Raw genomic sequence first — 15,526 nt, 5'->3', positions numbered from 1 at the left:
GCAGAGAGAAGCGAAATATTGACATCAACTCCAATAAAAAATATGCTGACAGACAAGAAAAATTCAGAAGAGTAAAAGGAAAAAGCACAACAGAAGAGCCGGCCTGAGTGGCCGTGCGGTTCTAGGCGCTACAGTCTGGAGCCGAGCGACCGCTACGGTCGCAGGTTCGAATCCTGCCTCGGGCATGGATGTGTGTGATGTCCTTAGGTTAGTTAGGTTTAATTAGTTCTAAGTTCTAGGCGTCTGATGACCTCAGAATTTAAGTCGCATAGTGCTCAGAGCCATTTGAACCACAAGAGAAGAAGAGACAAATGAAATTTTCAAAACAAGAACAAACGATGATCAATAAGAAGAAGAAAAATGAACAGATTAAAATTTTTCGTAATGACAGTCCTACACCAAGTATTTCTCAAAATGATGTAGATGTAAAATGTATTGTGTGTGGTGAAAGCTGAGTAAAACTGGATTCAGTGCAACAAGTGTGAAGGCTGGGCACATGAGCTCTGTGCGAATAATATGTGTATAGTATTCAACAATAAAACTTTTATTCAAAGCAATGTTTTTAATTTATGTACATAATCATATTGGTGTGGCCCATGCTACCCGACAAATTTTAAAATGCCCAAAATGCAAGGTTAATTCGAAATACACTTTGTTCTATGTTCCCTTCATATATTGCTAAAGATATTTTTATTACATAGAGGAAATAAGCTGAAAATGTTTTTTTCGCTCATAACTCAGTTAAGCTAAAAATATATTTTGTAATTTACATGTTTCCTTAAATGGCCCATAATACCCGCCGTTCCCCTAAAAGGAAAGTGCCGAATTCCTTGTTCAATGCATAATTCAGTATATAACATGTCCCAACAGACAGGGACTTGGGAACAAATTATTGTTATTAAGGTTCCCAGTATACTACTGAGAAACTACGTCATCATGGATATAAGAAAAACTAGATAGTTTGAGATTTTGCGTACTGTCCAGTCTCTTTCTAAATGAGTAGAGTTTTTGTAAGTAATCAGCGAGACAGTTTTCCTATGTTGTTATTCAAATCTTCTGTTTGTTGCCGCGCGGGATAAGCCGAGCGGTCTGGGGCCCTGCAGTCATGGACTCTGCGGCTAGTCCCGCCGGAGGTTAGAGTCCTCCCTCGGGCATGGGTGTGTGTGTGTGTGTTCGTCCTTAGGATAGTTTAGGTTAATTAGTGTGTAAGCTTAGGGACTGATGACCTTAGCAGTTAAGTCCCATAAGATTTCACACACATTTGATTTGATTTGATTTCTCTTTGTTATTCTGACCAGGTCTTTAACGAGTTATAGAAGAGAGACTGCATTTACATTTATACTATTTGAGCGAAAGTGAAACTGGGAGAGAGCGAGACTAATTTTAACTGTATTTTATGTCATCTTTCGTTTTAAACAGAGATTAGACGTTGCCCCTAGGAAAATAAATGTTTTTCATCCCTGTCGCTTTGAACATACCGAGTAAAGAAATGCGCTGTTCAAACGATCCTGCTCGACATGAGTGATTTACCCTTCTGCATTTTCGCACGAGAAATGTATTTATTGCTAATTTTATTTTTGCTCTTGCTACGAACATCAACAGTTGAATGATTTGTTAACGAATTATTTCTACAGTTGAAACTTCTTGGCAGATCAAAACTGTGTGCGGAACTGGGACTCGAATCTGGCGTTCCACGGCCAAGTGCTCTACCAACTAAGCTCACAACCAGCTCTCACAGCAGGATGTAGTTAGGTCAGTTTCATTTCTGCTAGCCCTTCCGTACTTTTGTCTTTCTTCAGTTTCCTCTCAAGCTTTATTCTGTGCTCATTAGACTCTTGATTCCATTCAGCAGGTCCTATGATCCTTTACCACTTCCGCTGAGGATAGTAAAGTCATCAGCGAATCTCATCACTGACATCCTTTCACAAAAGATTTTGATGCCACTCCTGATTATTTTCGTCGTTGCCTGTTCGATGTATAGATCGAACAGTAGGGGCGAAAAGCTGCAACCCTGTCTTACATCCTGTTTAATCCTAGCACTTCGTTCATGGTCTTCCATTCTTTTGTATGGTTATTAGTTATTTAACATGTTTTTATTTTACCCGTCTTACTGTTATTTTACACTTATTTTTCTGAGAACTTCGAACATGTTCCACAATTTTACTTTGTCGAACGCTTTTTCAAGACGATAAATCCGTTTTAATCTGTATGCTCGTATTAATAAAATTCATCGTATGTTCCACATCTCCACCAAAACCACTGATAAGATTTCAACTAAACTTGTCACAAATATCACTTGCTATATAACACCCCTATGGCAGAGAGTGGGGGTGAAAAAGGGTCACGCAAAAGCGTAGGTCAGGAACACCTGCAACAATGGCGTGCATACACGGGCGAAGCCGCGGGAAAAAAGACTGGTTTTTCTTAACCCCCGTACTTCAAGTATCAAACACAACGTCAGAACTACCTCTCTGATACCTTTACATGTCTCAGAAGTCTGCAGCTCTCAAATCATTATAGCTGTATTAAAAATAATGCCCCGGATACACTCCAGAAAAACGATGGAATATTCGATCCTCCGGGAAAACTTCAAGAAACACTAGCAGTGTTGCTTACTGGATAATACAGAGTAATCTAAAAGTTAACTCAGGCAAGCATTAGTGAAAAGTGTTTCGACGATAACCTCAGTAATGTATTATATAGGCTTCTGAAAATCACTATATCCTTTGCAATAGTTTTGACAACTGTTACATGGCAGTTAATCTTTTTCAAAATTAAAATCAATCAAGTGATTCTTAAATTAGTAACAGTTTCATCAGAAGTAATCATAAATATTATTTAAAATTATTAAAGTCATTCTTACATTAGCAACAGTTTCATCAAAAGTAACCATGAATATCATGTAAGTGTCACTTTACTAGATTACTGACTGTACCTTGCTCGTCTGCAGCAACTCAAGGCTGTAGCAAGGTCACGAAGTTAACAGACACGTATTGCCGCTCGAGAGGTAAGAGTTAAAAATGCGGGTAAGTGCGCATAGGACTAATGCACCGACGATTCTGTAGAACCCTACTTATATGGGGATATGAAATGGAATGATCACAAAGGTTCAGTCGTGGGTAAAGCAGGTGGTAGACCTCGGTGTATTGGTAGATTACTGGGGAAGTGCAATCAGTGTACAAAAGAGATTGGTTACATATCACTCATGCGACCCATCCTAGAATATTGCTGAAGTGTGTGGGACCCGTACCATATAGGACTAACGGGAGATATTGAACGTAGACAGAGAAGGACAGCACGAATGGTCACAGGTTTGTTTAATCCGTGGGAGTGCGTCATAAAGATACTGAAGGAACTGAAATGGAAGACTGTTGAAGACAGACGTAAACTGTCCCCAGAAAGTCTTTTAACAAAGTTTCAAGAACTAGCTTTAATTGATTATTCTAGGGATATACTACAACCCCATACGTATCGCACACACAGGGATCGTGAGGATAAGATTCTGACGCACAGTGGCATTCAATCTTTCTTCCCACGCTTCGTACGCGAATAGAAGAGAAAACACCCTAATAACTGGTACAATGGGACGTATCCTCTTCCATGCACATCACGTTGCTTTGCAGAGTATAGATGTAGAGGTATATAGATAGTTCATCCATTCCGGGAATCGAGAATTTCGACGTTTTTTGCCTGCTATCGATATCGATACTGGCAGGATATCAAAATATGACATAAATTTCAGAATATTTTGATCGCATTGATGTAGAAGCTTAAATTTTTTGCACTGCTAGGGGCCGTCAATTTTAGTTGGTGACATAAATTTCACCTTTATGCGTCCAGTTGAGTCACACGACAAAAAAACACTACTTGTGTAATGTAATGACAAACTAAAAATATGCGGATTTATTCTTTTACTTGTGCTATATAACCTAGATTCTTGCCAAATATCATGATTCTTGGTGAAAGTGATGAATCCTATGGGTTTTGATGCATGATTTTGCGAGTATCAAAATATGTGACATAAATGGCCATATCTTTTGAGGGGATTTACTTTGAACCTTAGCGTTTCGACACCGCCAAGGGGCCATATGTCACATAAATTTCAGCTTTAGACATCCACTAGTTCCTGAGAAAAAGGGGACCTAACAGACGAACGGACAGTTAGATAACTTTTTTTCGTTTGCTTGTGCCGTTTTTCCCGCGGATACGGAGGGCCGGCATGGTTAATCGGATGTGGCAATGTTAGTTGAAGGGGTGGCCGGATGCCCTTCCTGCCGCCACCCCGTACCCCCCCCCCCCCCCCCCGGGAAGGAATTAGTGTACCCCAACTGTCTGTGACTAGTGTAATCCATGGAATAGTGAGAAAGTGTTCAGATGTCTGCGAGCCGTGTAACTGAGGCAGGACATGAGGACCAGCCCGATATTCACCTAGGGGGATGTGGAAAACCGCCTAAAAACCACATCCAGGCTTGCCGGCACACAGGCCCCCGTCGTTAATCCGCCGGGCGGATTCGATCCGGGGCCGGCGCGCCTACCCGAGTCCAGGAAGCAGCGCGTTAGCGCGCTCGGCTAATCCGGCGGGTGACGGACAGTCAGATAGCAAATGACAAAAAATATTTTTTCGTGTATTATAATCACAAATTAGCAAATATCGGATTTTTTGCTTTACTTTTACTGTTACACAGTGCTTCATGCCTAATTTCACGATTCTATGACAACGGGAAGTATCGTATAGTTTTTGATGAGTGAGTTTGCGAGTATCAAAATATGACATAAATGGCCGCGTCTTTTGATTGAATTGAAGTAGAAACTTAATATCTGTTACTGCGCCAACCTAGTTACAAGGGTCGTTCAGTTAGTAATGGTACACTCTTTTTTTTTTTTTTTTTTTTTTTTTTTTTGAAACTGGTTAGTTTTATTCAGAATTCCAATACATCATATTATTCCCCACTCTTCTGGCTACAAAAACTCCAGTTTACAACATAATCTCCGTTCAATGTGGCGGCCTTAAGCCATCTTGCTGGGAGTGCCTGTATGCCCGCATTGTAATACTCTACTGATCGACGTCGGAGCCAACGTCTTGCTGCATCAATAACCTCCCCATCAGCCACTTACTGTCCGCCCCGGTAGCTGAGTGGTCAGCGCGACAGAAAGTCATTCCTAAGGGCCCGCCGGCACGGTAGCTCAGCGTGTTCGGTCAGAGGGTTAGCTGCCCTCTGTAACAAAAAAAAACTGAGTCGACGGCTCAACACTGAACTTGAACGGGTGTCCTGCGACATCCGCACCGAGCAAATACAACGAACAAAATGGAACAAAAAAATGAGAAAGAAAGGGCCCGGGTTCGATTCCCGGATGGGCCGGAGATTTTCTCCGCTCAGGGACTGGGTGTTGTGTTGTCCTAATCATCATCATTTCATCCCCATCGACGCGCAAGTCGCCAAAGTGGCGTCAAATCGAAAGACTTGCACCCGGCAAACGGTCTACCCGACGGGAGGCCCTAGTCACACGAAATCCACGTACTGCTTCTCGCGGAGAGCATCCTTAATTCGGCCAAACAGATGGAAATCAGAAGATGGGAGATCCGGTCTGTAACGTGGATGAGGAAGAACAGTCCAATGAAGTTCTGTGATCTGCTCTTGGGTGGGCAGACTTTTGTGAGACCTTGCTTTGTCACGGAGAAGGGGAAGTTAGTTCGCATCTTTGTAGCGACGAACACGCTGAAGTCACTTCGTCAATTTCCTGAGGACAGCACAATAAACTTTAAAGTTGATAGTTGCACTATGAGGGAGGCCATCGAAGAGAATAATTCTTTCAGTGTTCCAGAAGACCGTCGCTATGACTTAACCGGCTGCGGGTGCAGATTTGAACTTCTTCTTCGGAAGAGTGGAGGTGTGACGCCACTCCATAGATTGCCTTTTTGTTTCCGGCTCGAAGTGATGAACCCTGTTTCATCGCCTGTGACGATGTGCGACAAAAAATTGTCGGGACAAAAAATTGTCACCATCAGCCTCGTACCGCGCAAGGAATTCTGCACAGGTCTTTTGTTAGGCGGCGAGGAACCCAACGGGCACATATCTTTGAGTACCCCAACTGGTGAACGATTGTGTCAGCACTACCAACAGAGCGTCCAGTTGAGCAGTGAGGTGTTTGATTCTGATCCTTCGATCACCTCAAATGAGAGTGTCCACACGTTAGAACATTGCAGGAGTCTGAGCTCTGTACGGCCGACCGGCACGCGGGAGGTCGGACGAGTTTGCGCAACCTTGCTGCGATAATGACAGTTCTTCGCTCAACGACTCATCGTGCTTTTGTTCACTGCCAGGTCTCTGTAGATATATTGAAGTGCCTCTGAATATCAATAATGCTCTGGTTTTCCGCCAAAAGAAAATCAGTGACTGCTCTCCCGTTTGATCGCACCATCGTTACAGACGCCATTTTGAAGACTATGCATAGTGCCGGAAACGAGAATATTTCATTATATCACACAACAAATGCCTCATTTTTTCAACCGAAGATGGCCGAGAAAAAAATGTGTTGCATTACTTATTGAACCCTCCTCGTAGATTCCAGAGAATACAACCACCCAGGATTCCCTCTAAGGGCCTTTCAGTACTGTACATATTTTTTACCCCCCTGTGTAATTAGGTGCTTCACAGGAGACTGTGTTTAGTTTGATAGACTTTTCACCAAACGATAATTTTGCCCATGATAGCATTCACAGAATTCGCGAATGTCTCGAGTGTTGCGTAAGAATGACCTTCTTACGTTATAATCTGATGCAAGACATAAGCGATAAGAAAGGAGTGTGGGAATCGTAAGACGAAAGCCCGAAAGACTGTCTACGACAACTCAGAAGCCCGTATCTGGAGTACTTGTGACATGCCTGCTAAGTGGCAGATAAGACACAGTCAAGTGCCTGAGGTGCGTGCGAAAGACGCGGTTAAGGTACGGCGTTGGCAGGAATACGTTCTTTCCGACCACCAAAATTTGATCAGTCTACCACAAAACTCGTCAAACTATTTTTCCGGCCGTACAAAAACAATCCTAGAGATCATCGGCTCTAAATAGCTTCCTTTCCAACACTAAGCAAATGACAAATGTTCTCGTTTGAATAAATATTGTGTAGGTTTTTTAATTATTCCTTACATTTCAGTCTTTGCATTTTACCGAGCGAGACGTTCGAATGTTAAGACGCTGGGCTCGCATTCTCAAATCTCCATTAGGCCATCCGGATTTATGTTCTCCGAGGTTTCCTTTTGGAGCCAATGCCGGGATGGTTCCTGTGAAAACGAGTCTGTCGATTACATTCTCCATTATTACCAAATCCGAGCTGTTGCTCCGTTTCTAATAATCACGTCTCTCCCTCTCTCTCTTCGCGTTTTCCACAGGAACTTTTTTATTCGTTACAGAATTCTCATACACTCCTAAAAGTGTTTTTCCATGATTCCGCTAAACCTCTCGTTTAGTCAATTTTAGCATTACGTGTCTGATCACAGATAATACTCGGCTTTATCACCTATAAAATTTAATTCTTGCGGTCTGACACGTCTCGAAACTGACCGACTCAGTTGTATAAAAAATAGCAATTTTAGAGTCTTGTCTCCCTTCCCACTTACCTGGACAAATTTCTGCAGACGTCAATGAAACACAGTATGGAAAAAATTAAGATTACCCAAAGCAAACAACAATATGCCCTGCCGGAATTCCTGTTACATTTTACATTTAATATTTATTGGGAATGATCCCATGCGAACAGTCCCGCATGGCTTGGAAAGAACACAAGCTACCCCTATCTACTAAAGGGGTAAAAAAAACGAATTCATTCAATTTCAGTATCTCCAAATTCCATCTGTCGCAACGTCGTGAGGCAATTCTTAAGCTCTTCCATTATGACGTTCCTGGAGGAAAACAGTTCAAGAGAAAGCATTGGTGTGAAACACAGGCAACTTTATTCACACAGAGCATATTGTAAATTGTAGATGACACAAATGAACCGTTATATTCCGTCCACATTCTCAACTAGTAACCAGTATCTTTTATACATCTTTCACTCACTACTCCATTCAGTTGGACGGGATGCAGTGGAACAAATTTTGATCTTTTCAGTCAAGTATCCTGCTTGGCAAGGAGTGGGACAGAGATCAGAAATATTTTGGAGGGTATTACCAGTTACAGCTTTCGCCGAATGACCGTACGTCATACGAAGTACATTAAAAAATATACGATTAGTACAAAAAAAAATTGAGTGGAAGAATCTAGTGCGTCAGCGAGAACGAAGGTAATATCGGGCGTGCCCCAAGGAAGCGCAGTATGAAATGCCATGCCATGAAGCAAGTCGTAACCAGAGGTTTGAGCGAGCCCAAAGAGATCAGACCCATACATTCTGGCGGATTCGGGCATCGTCGTTGATGAGTGAAGCGAGCGAACGCCATATGAAACTTCCTGGCGGATTAAAACCCGTCCTCACAACTTGACTGCGGATCGTGAGTTGTGCTTGCATAGGAAACTCGGTGGAGCACTTGCCCGCGAAAGCCAGAGGTCCCGAGTTCGAGTAACGGTCCTGCACGGGTTTTAATCTGCCAGAAAGTCTCATATCAGCGCACACTCTGCTGGAGAGTGGAAATTTCATTTTGGAGTGACATATTGTTTCATTGACTTGACTATCTAATTTGTTGCGGATTGTCATTACTTTCACCTGTTGTATATGAGTGTACTATTGAAAATAATTTGTTTATTGTAAGACAAATTACAAAAAATGTCATCAACAAAATGAAGAACGCCCGTTGATCAATAGGGGGCTCTGAGCACTATGGGACTCAACTTCTGAGGTCATTAGTCCCCTAGAACTTAGAGCTAGTTAAACCTAACTAACCTAAGGACATCACACACATCCATGCCCGAGGCAGGATTCGAACCTGCGACCGTAGCGGTCTCGCGGTTCCAGATTGCAGCGCCTAGAACCGCACGACCACTTCGGCCGGCGGTTGATCAATATATTTTCATTTACACGGTGGTATAAATAAGACTGCCGTTTGATTTGTTGTGCCAAGTGCGAATTACTTGTGGAAGAGAAGGGAAAAAAAACAGCGAGGTAAGCACCAAAGCCTTAGCTAGTCATCTATTCTTCTGTTTTAAATTGTTTTGTTACACTGACCAACAAGGTGCTTGTCCTCAGATATGTTGATGACTAATATCGTTAAGGAGGCACCTATTTGTCGAATGCTCGCAATAATTAAAAATGCTTGGGATGTGCGGAGGTTATTGTGAAACGTAGTTACAAGAAAGCATTCAAGCTTACAGAAAATACCTTACGCACGTTAAACCTAATAAAATATTTTTTGTCCAGCAGAAACACTAACTATGAAAAATCCATATAAAGTCCAAGCGTGTAATACACTGAAGAGCCAAATAACGGATACACCTGAGTAATATCGTATAGGGCCCCCGCGAGCACGCAGAAGTACCGCAACGCGACGTGGCATGGGCTCGACTAATGCGTGAAGTAGTGCTGGAGGCAATTGACACCATGAATCCAGCAGGGCTGTACGTAAATCCGTAAGAGTACGAGGGGGTGGAGATCTCTTCTGAACAGCACGTTGCAAGGCATCCCAGATATGCTCAATAATGTTTATGTCTGGAGAGTTCGGTGGCCAGCGGGAGTTTTAAACTCAGAAGAGTGTTCCTAGAGCCATTCTGTAGCAATTCTGGACGTGCATTGTCCTGCTGGAATTGCTCAAATCCGTCGGAATGTACAGTGGACATGAATGGATGCAGGTGATCAGACAGGATGCTTACATACGTGTCACCTGTCCGAGTCGTATCTAGACGTATCAAGGGTCCCATATCACTTCACTTCACCTGCACACGCCCCACACCATTACAGAGCCTCCACCAGCTTGAACTGTCCCCTGCTGACATGCAGGGTCCCTGCATTCATGAGGTTATCTCCATACCCGTACACGTCCATCCGCTAGATACAATTTGAGCATCATCCTACCAGGCAACATGTTTCCAGTCATCAACAGACCACTGTCGGTGTTGATGGGCACAGGTGAGGCGTAAAACTTTTTGTCGTGCAATCATCAAGGGCACACGAATGGGCTGTCGGCTCAAAGCCCATATGGATGATGTTTCGTTGAATGGTTCGCACGCTGACACCTGTTGATGGCCCTGCATTGAAATCTGCAGCAATTTGCGGAAAGGTTGCACTTCTGCCAAGTTCTTGCAGGATCTTTTTCCGGTCGCAGCGATGTCGGAGATTTGATGTTTTACCGGATTCCTGATATTCACGGAACACTCGTGAAATGGTCGTACGGGGAAATCGCCTCTTCATCGCTACCTCGGAGATGCTGTGTCCCATCGCTCGTGTGCCGACTATAACACCACGTTCAAACACACATAACTTGCCATTGTAGCAGCAGTAACCGTTCTAACAACTACACCAGACACTTGTTGTCTTATATAGGCGTTGCCGACCGCAGCGCAGTATTCTGCCTTTGTACATATCTCTGTATTTGAATACGCATGCCTGTACCAGTTTCTTTGGCGCTCAGTGTAAAACTACAGCCGCTGCAGTGCCTACACCGAGTTTTGCCTTCCCCAGTACAAGTTCGTCTTCATCATCGACAGGAAAGCAATTGGCTGTGTCAGAGCAGTTTGAAAGGAAATTTCTTTGAGATATAAACGTCGCAAAAACCAAAAAAAAAATGTCATTATTTAATAGCAGGAATGATTGCACTAGACAACGAGCCATTATCCATTGTCACAGCTCATTTGATGTCTGCTGAATTCCATTCCAGTTGGAACATTTGAGTTCTTGCTATGAGATGTTTGTCTAGGTTCTCACAGTGAAGAAAATATATCAAGGAAGCTTAATACTATAGCAGATCGCTGGGAAGCAAAATACATACTCATTCACGACAGTGGCGCCAACTTGCTGAAAAGTATTAGAGTGGCTATGATTCTGCTGGATGTTTCATTCGCCCTTAACGCACTTCAATTATGCCAGCATAGCTCATGAAAAACCGTTGGCGACTCAGAAGCAGCCGAATTTACCGGAGTATCAGTTGGTGCACGATATCAACACGAGGTGTAATTCCACTTCTTATATGGTAGAGCACCTGTAGAAGAAGAAGAAGAAGAAGAAGAAAAAAAAAGGGGCTATGTCGTTGTATGTGGGTGATCGCGATACGCTTACTAATCTGACGTCCCATCAGTAGTATTTGATGCAGCATTGTGTAAAGCTATTGAAGCCCTTTCAAGAAAAAAAAAAAGATCTTGTCTCTCCTCCATATCCGAAGTAATGCCACATGTTGTGGCAAAAAAAATGGTTCAAATGGCTCTGAGCACTATGGGACTCAACTGCTGAGGTCATTAGTCCCCTAGAACTTAGAACTAGTTAAACCTAACTAACCTAAGGACATCACACACATCCATGCCCGAGGCAGGATTCGAACCTGCGACCGTAGCGGTCTCGCGGTTCCAGACTGCAGCGCCAGAACCGCGCGGCCACTTCGGCCGGCCATATGTTGTGGCATTAAATAAATATATAGATATGGATGAGAGAGCACAAAGACCCTATGACCACACATGAGTCTCGTTAAAAGCTGAATGAGAAAATCGTTTCAAGAACTTAAATGAAGGTCCAAATTACTCAATGACATCCTTTCTAGACTCGAGATTCAAGACTGATTATTTGGGAGTTGCTGAAGCAGAAAGAGCTCGACGGAAGACATTATTCGAATTTTGCGAAGGATCTTCCTTGCACTAGCAGTTCATCTCCAGTGCCTGCCACAAGAGTGGTAGAGGAGGTGAGACTGAATCAGCTGTGACACGTTAAGCTCACGACACGTTTTGGGTTTTCTTTAACGGGGTGACAAATGAAAATAATAATATTCAGTGTGACGGTCAAGAAAAGACTGGACTGGAAGCGAGTATGAATATTGTTTGAAGGTAGAATAAATCGCAATCGGGATCTTTATGTTTGGTGGTCCGTTAATGCGACATAGTACGCAAAGTTTGCCAGAATTTACCTTTCAGCGCGATTGCGGTTTATCGTATCGCAACATTGCTGCTCGCGTTGGTCGAGATCCAATGACTGTTAGCAGAATATGGAATCTGTGGGTTCAGGAGGGTAATACGGAACGTCGTGCTGGATCCCAACGGCCTCGTCGCAGTCGAGATGACAGGCATCTTATCCGCATGGCTGTAACGGATCGTGCAGCCACGTCTCCATCCCTGAGTCAATAGATGGGGACGTTTGCAAGACATCAACCGTCTGCACGAACAGTTCGACGACGTTTGCAGCAGCATGGACTGTCAGTTCGGAGACCATGGCTGCGGTTGCCCTTGATGCTGCATCATAGACAGGAGCGCCTGCGATGGTGTACTCAACGACGAACCTGGGTGCACGAATGGCAAAACGTCATTTTTTCGGATGAATCCAGGTTCTGTTTACAGGATCATGATGGTCGCATCCGCGTTTGGCGACATCGCGGTGAATGCACATTGGAAGCGTGTATTCGTCATCGCCATACTGGCGTATCACCCGGCGTGATGGTATGGGGTGCCGTTAGTTACACGTCTCGGTCACCTCTTGTTCGCATTGACGGCAGTTTGAATAGTGGACGTTACATTTCAGGTGTGTTATGACCCGTGGCTCTACCCTTCATTCGATCCCTGCGAAACCCTACATTTCAGCAGGATAATGCACGACCGCATGTTGCAGGTCCTGTACGGGCTTTTCTGGATACATAAAATGTTGGACTACTGCCCTGGCCAGCACATTCTCCAGATCTCTGACCAATTGAAAACGCCTGGTCAATGGTGGCCGAGCAACTGGCTCGTCACAATACGCCAGTCACTACTCTTGATGAACTGTGGTATCGTGTTGAAGCTGCGTGGGCAGCTGTACCTGTACACGCCATCCAAGCTCTGTTTGACTCAATGCCCAGGCGTATCAAGGCCGTTATTACGGCCAGAGGTGGTTGTTCTGAGTACTGATTTCTCAGGATCTATGCAACCAAATTGCGTGAAAACGTAATCACATGTCAGTTCTAGTATAATATATTTGTTCAATGAATACCCGTTTATCATCTGCATTTCTTCTTAGTGTAGCAATTTTGATGGCCAGTAGTGTATACACAGAGTGAGCACAAAGTCTTGCTCCAATTATAAAATTTTATTACAGAATAACCGCTTGACGTAATAAGTTACATTTGATGCCGTTACGTAGGTTAGTGTTACTAGGGTTTTTTAGGTCACTTACGTTAGTAAAGCTCAACGTGTGCTTCCTTGATCGTTCGGAGAATGTCGAGGCGGTATTCCAGTTCCTGCAGGTGTTTCGTAACATGTGTTCTGTCACAGTACCCACAACAGCTTGTATCCTAGCCTTCAGCTCGTCGACGTCAGCAACTGGTGTGGGGCTTAATGTCTGGAGAGAGGAGTAATGTCCGGATCGGTGGATTGGAAGGAACGGTCCAATACCCTGGCCACCCTGCTCTCCAGACATCACGCACCTTGACTTTTTTTCTGGGGCTATGTCAAGGACAGAGTCTTCATCACACCAGTTGCTGACGTCGACGAACTGAAGGCTAGGATACAAGCTGTTGTGGGTACTGTGACAGAACACATGTTACGAAACACCTGGCGGGAACTGGAATACCGCCTCGACATTCACAGAGCCACCAAGTGAGCACAAGTCGAGGTTTACTAACGTAAGTGATCTTAAAAAACACTAGTAACACTAACGTATGTAAAGGCATCAAATGTAAATTATTGTGTCAAACGGTTATTCTGTAATAAATTGTTATAATCAGGGCAAGACTTTGTGCTCACTCTGTATATCTACTGGCCTTGGGCTGTACCTTTTTTTTTTTTTTTTATTTGGCCTTTGAGTGTGTACTCAATTTAGCCATCGGCAACACATAGTGACAATGTACACATAATTGAATAAACAAATACATAAATGCATATTTACAAGAATAAAAAGCTTAACTGTTACAGTTTTGTACATAATGTTTTAAAAATTGAATTGAATTGGAAAATAATTAAAAGTGTCTTGGCTTACAATTCACACCAATTCTGAAATACCTTCATCAGCAATACATATTTATAATTTACGTACACCATTGAAACCTACATATTGTAACCAGTACTCTTGATGAAGTTAACTACCACTTTATATAGACGAACGTCTTTAGTACACAAAAGAGGAGGAGCTGATTGAGGAAGATGTTAGCCCATACTCAGCAATGTCTTCAGAAAGACCAACCGTTCACAGTCAAATTTGGGGCACATAAATAAGATGTGGTTGACATCAGCTTCCGACTCAGGATCACACTCACATGCTGGTGAACTGTAAACGTTGATCCGATGTAGATGTGGGAAAGAGGCATGATTGAAGCGGAGTCTTATGATGGTAGAAATCGTGGATCGGTCCAGATGTGTCCTCATGAACCACGGCTGTGAAGGAATCCGAGGTTGTAGCACTGCGTAATAACCGCCTTTTGTCTGTTGAGAAACGTTCCACATTTCCTGCCATTGTTGTCTTGCGTGATCCTTGACTTCACGTAAGTAGTCTGTATAAGGAAGGAGCAGATCCAGGACAGTGCCTAAGGTTGCCGCTTGTTTGGCTAATGCATCAACTTCATCATTATAGAGGATACCAGAGTGAGAAGGTACCCACAACAAATGGATCGTCCGACCCGTGCGTGTGCTGCGAATATATTCAGATATCACATCCAAGATATAACTGTTGGTTGTTTTGTTCCATCGACTGTACTGAATGTTTTTAAGAACGCTTTGCGAGTCAGATACTATCAATATCTTGGGGAAGGAAGTACTAGAGACAAACTTAAGTGCTTACAAAACTGCCACTGTCTCCGCCGTAAAAATAGAAGTGCTCGTAGGCAGTTTGAAGGTTTTGCGGATCTGGATCTGAGGGCAGAAAAAAGCGCATCCTGTACACTCTTCTTGCGGAATTTTGGAGCCATCGGTATATACACAGAGAAAACCCGGCCATTGTGCTTGAACGAGACGATTGAAGCCAACGTTGACATTAGTACTGTCCAGCCAGGTCGTACTTAAATAATGGACTGGGATCTGAGAGCAGAGCGTTTGAAGACCATATTCAAAAACAGGTAGATGCGCTGAACGCCTTATAGAATGTATGACAGGTGACCAAGTGTCAAAGCTGGCACAAACGGCTGGCACTTTATTCCTTCTGTGGGATGCAATCCACAGTCGATAAATGCAGTCTCTACTTTGATAGACGGAACTGTCCATAATGGCCATGCCTTGAATGTAGAATTTGTCCGATAACATTTGGCGCCTAATGCTCAAGGGCATCTCCCCTGCTTCTATTAAAAGGCCGTTGGTGGGCGTCGATCGCATGGCTCCAAGACAGGTACGAATTGCTCTATGTTGAAGAGTATCTAATTTGGAGAGATGAATCTTTGACGCAATGTGGTAGAATTGACAGCCATAGTCTAATCGAGATCGAATTATCCCTCGGTACATGCTGAGT

The 15,526-nt window shown here is 43.4% G+C and overlaps 1 protein-coding gene across 2 annotated transcripts in view; it reads left to right on the top strand.

The window, feature by feature from the left end:
* Positions 1-15,526, top strand: part of LOC126253422 (N-acetyl-D-glucosamine kinase) — a 228,099-nt gene that overhangs the window by 12,976 nt on the left and 199,597 nt on the right. The gene's annotated exons all lie outside the window — the stretch shown is intronic.

This window comes from Schistocerca nitens, chromosome 4 (genome assembly GCF_023898315.1).
Source record: "Schistocerca nitens isolate TAMUIC-IGC-003100 chromosome 4, iqSchNite1.1, whole genome shotgun sequence".
Lineage (NCBI taxonomy): Eukaryota > Metazoa > Arthropoda > Insecta > Orthoptera > Acrididae > Schistocerca > Schistocerca nitens.
This window is presented reverse-complemented; position numbering and strand designations above follow the sequence as displayed.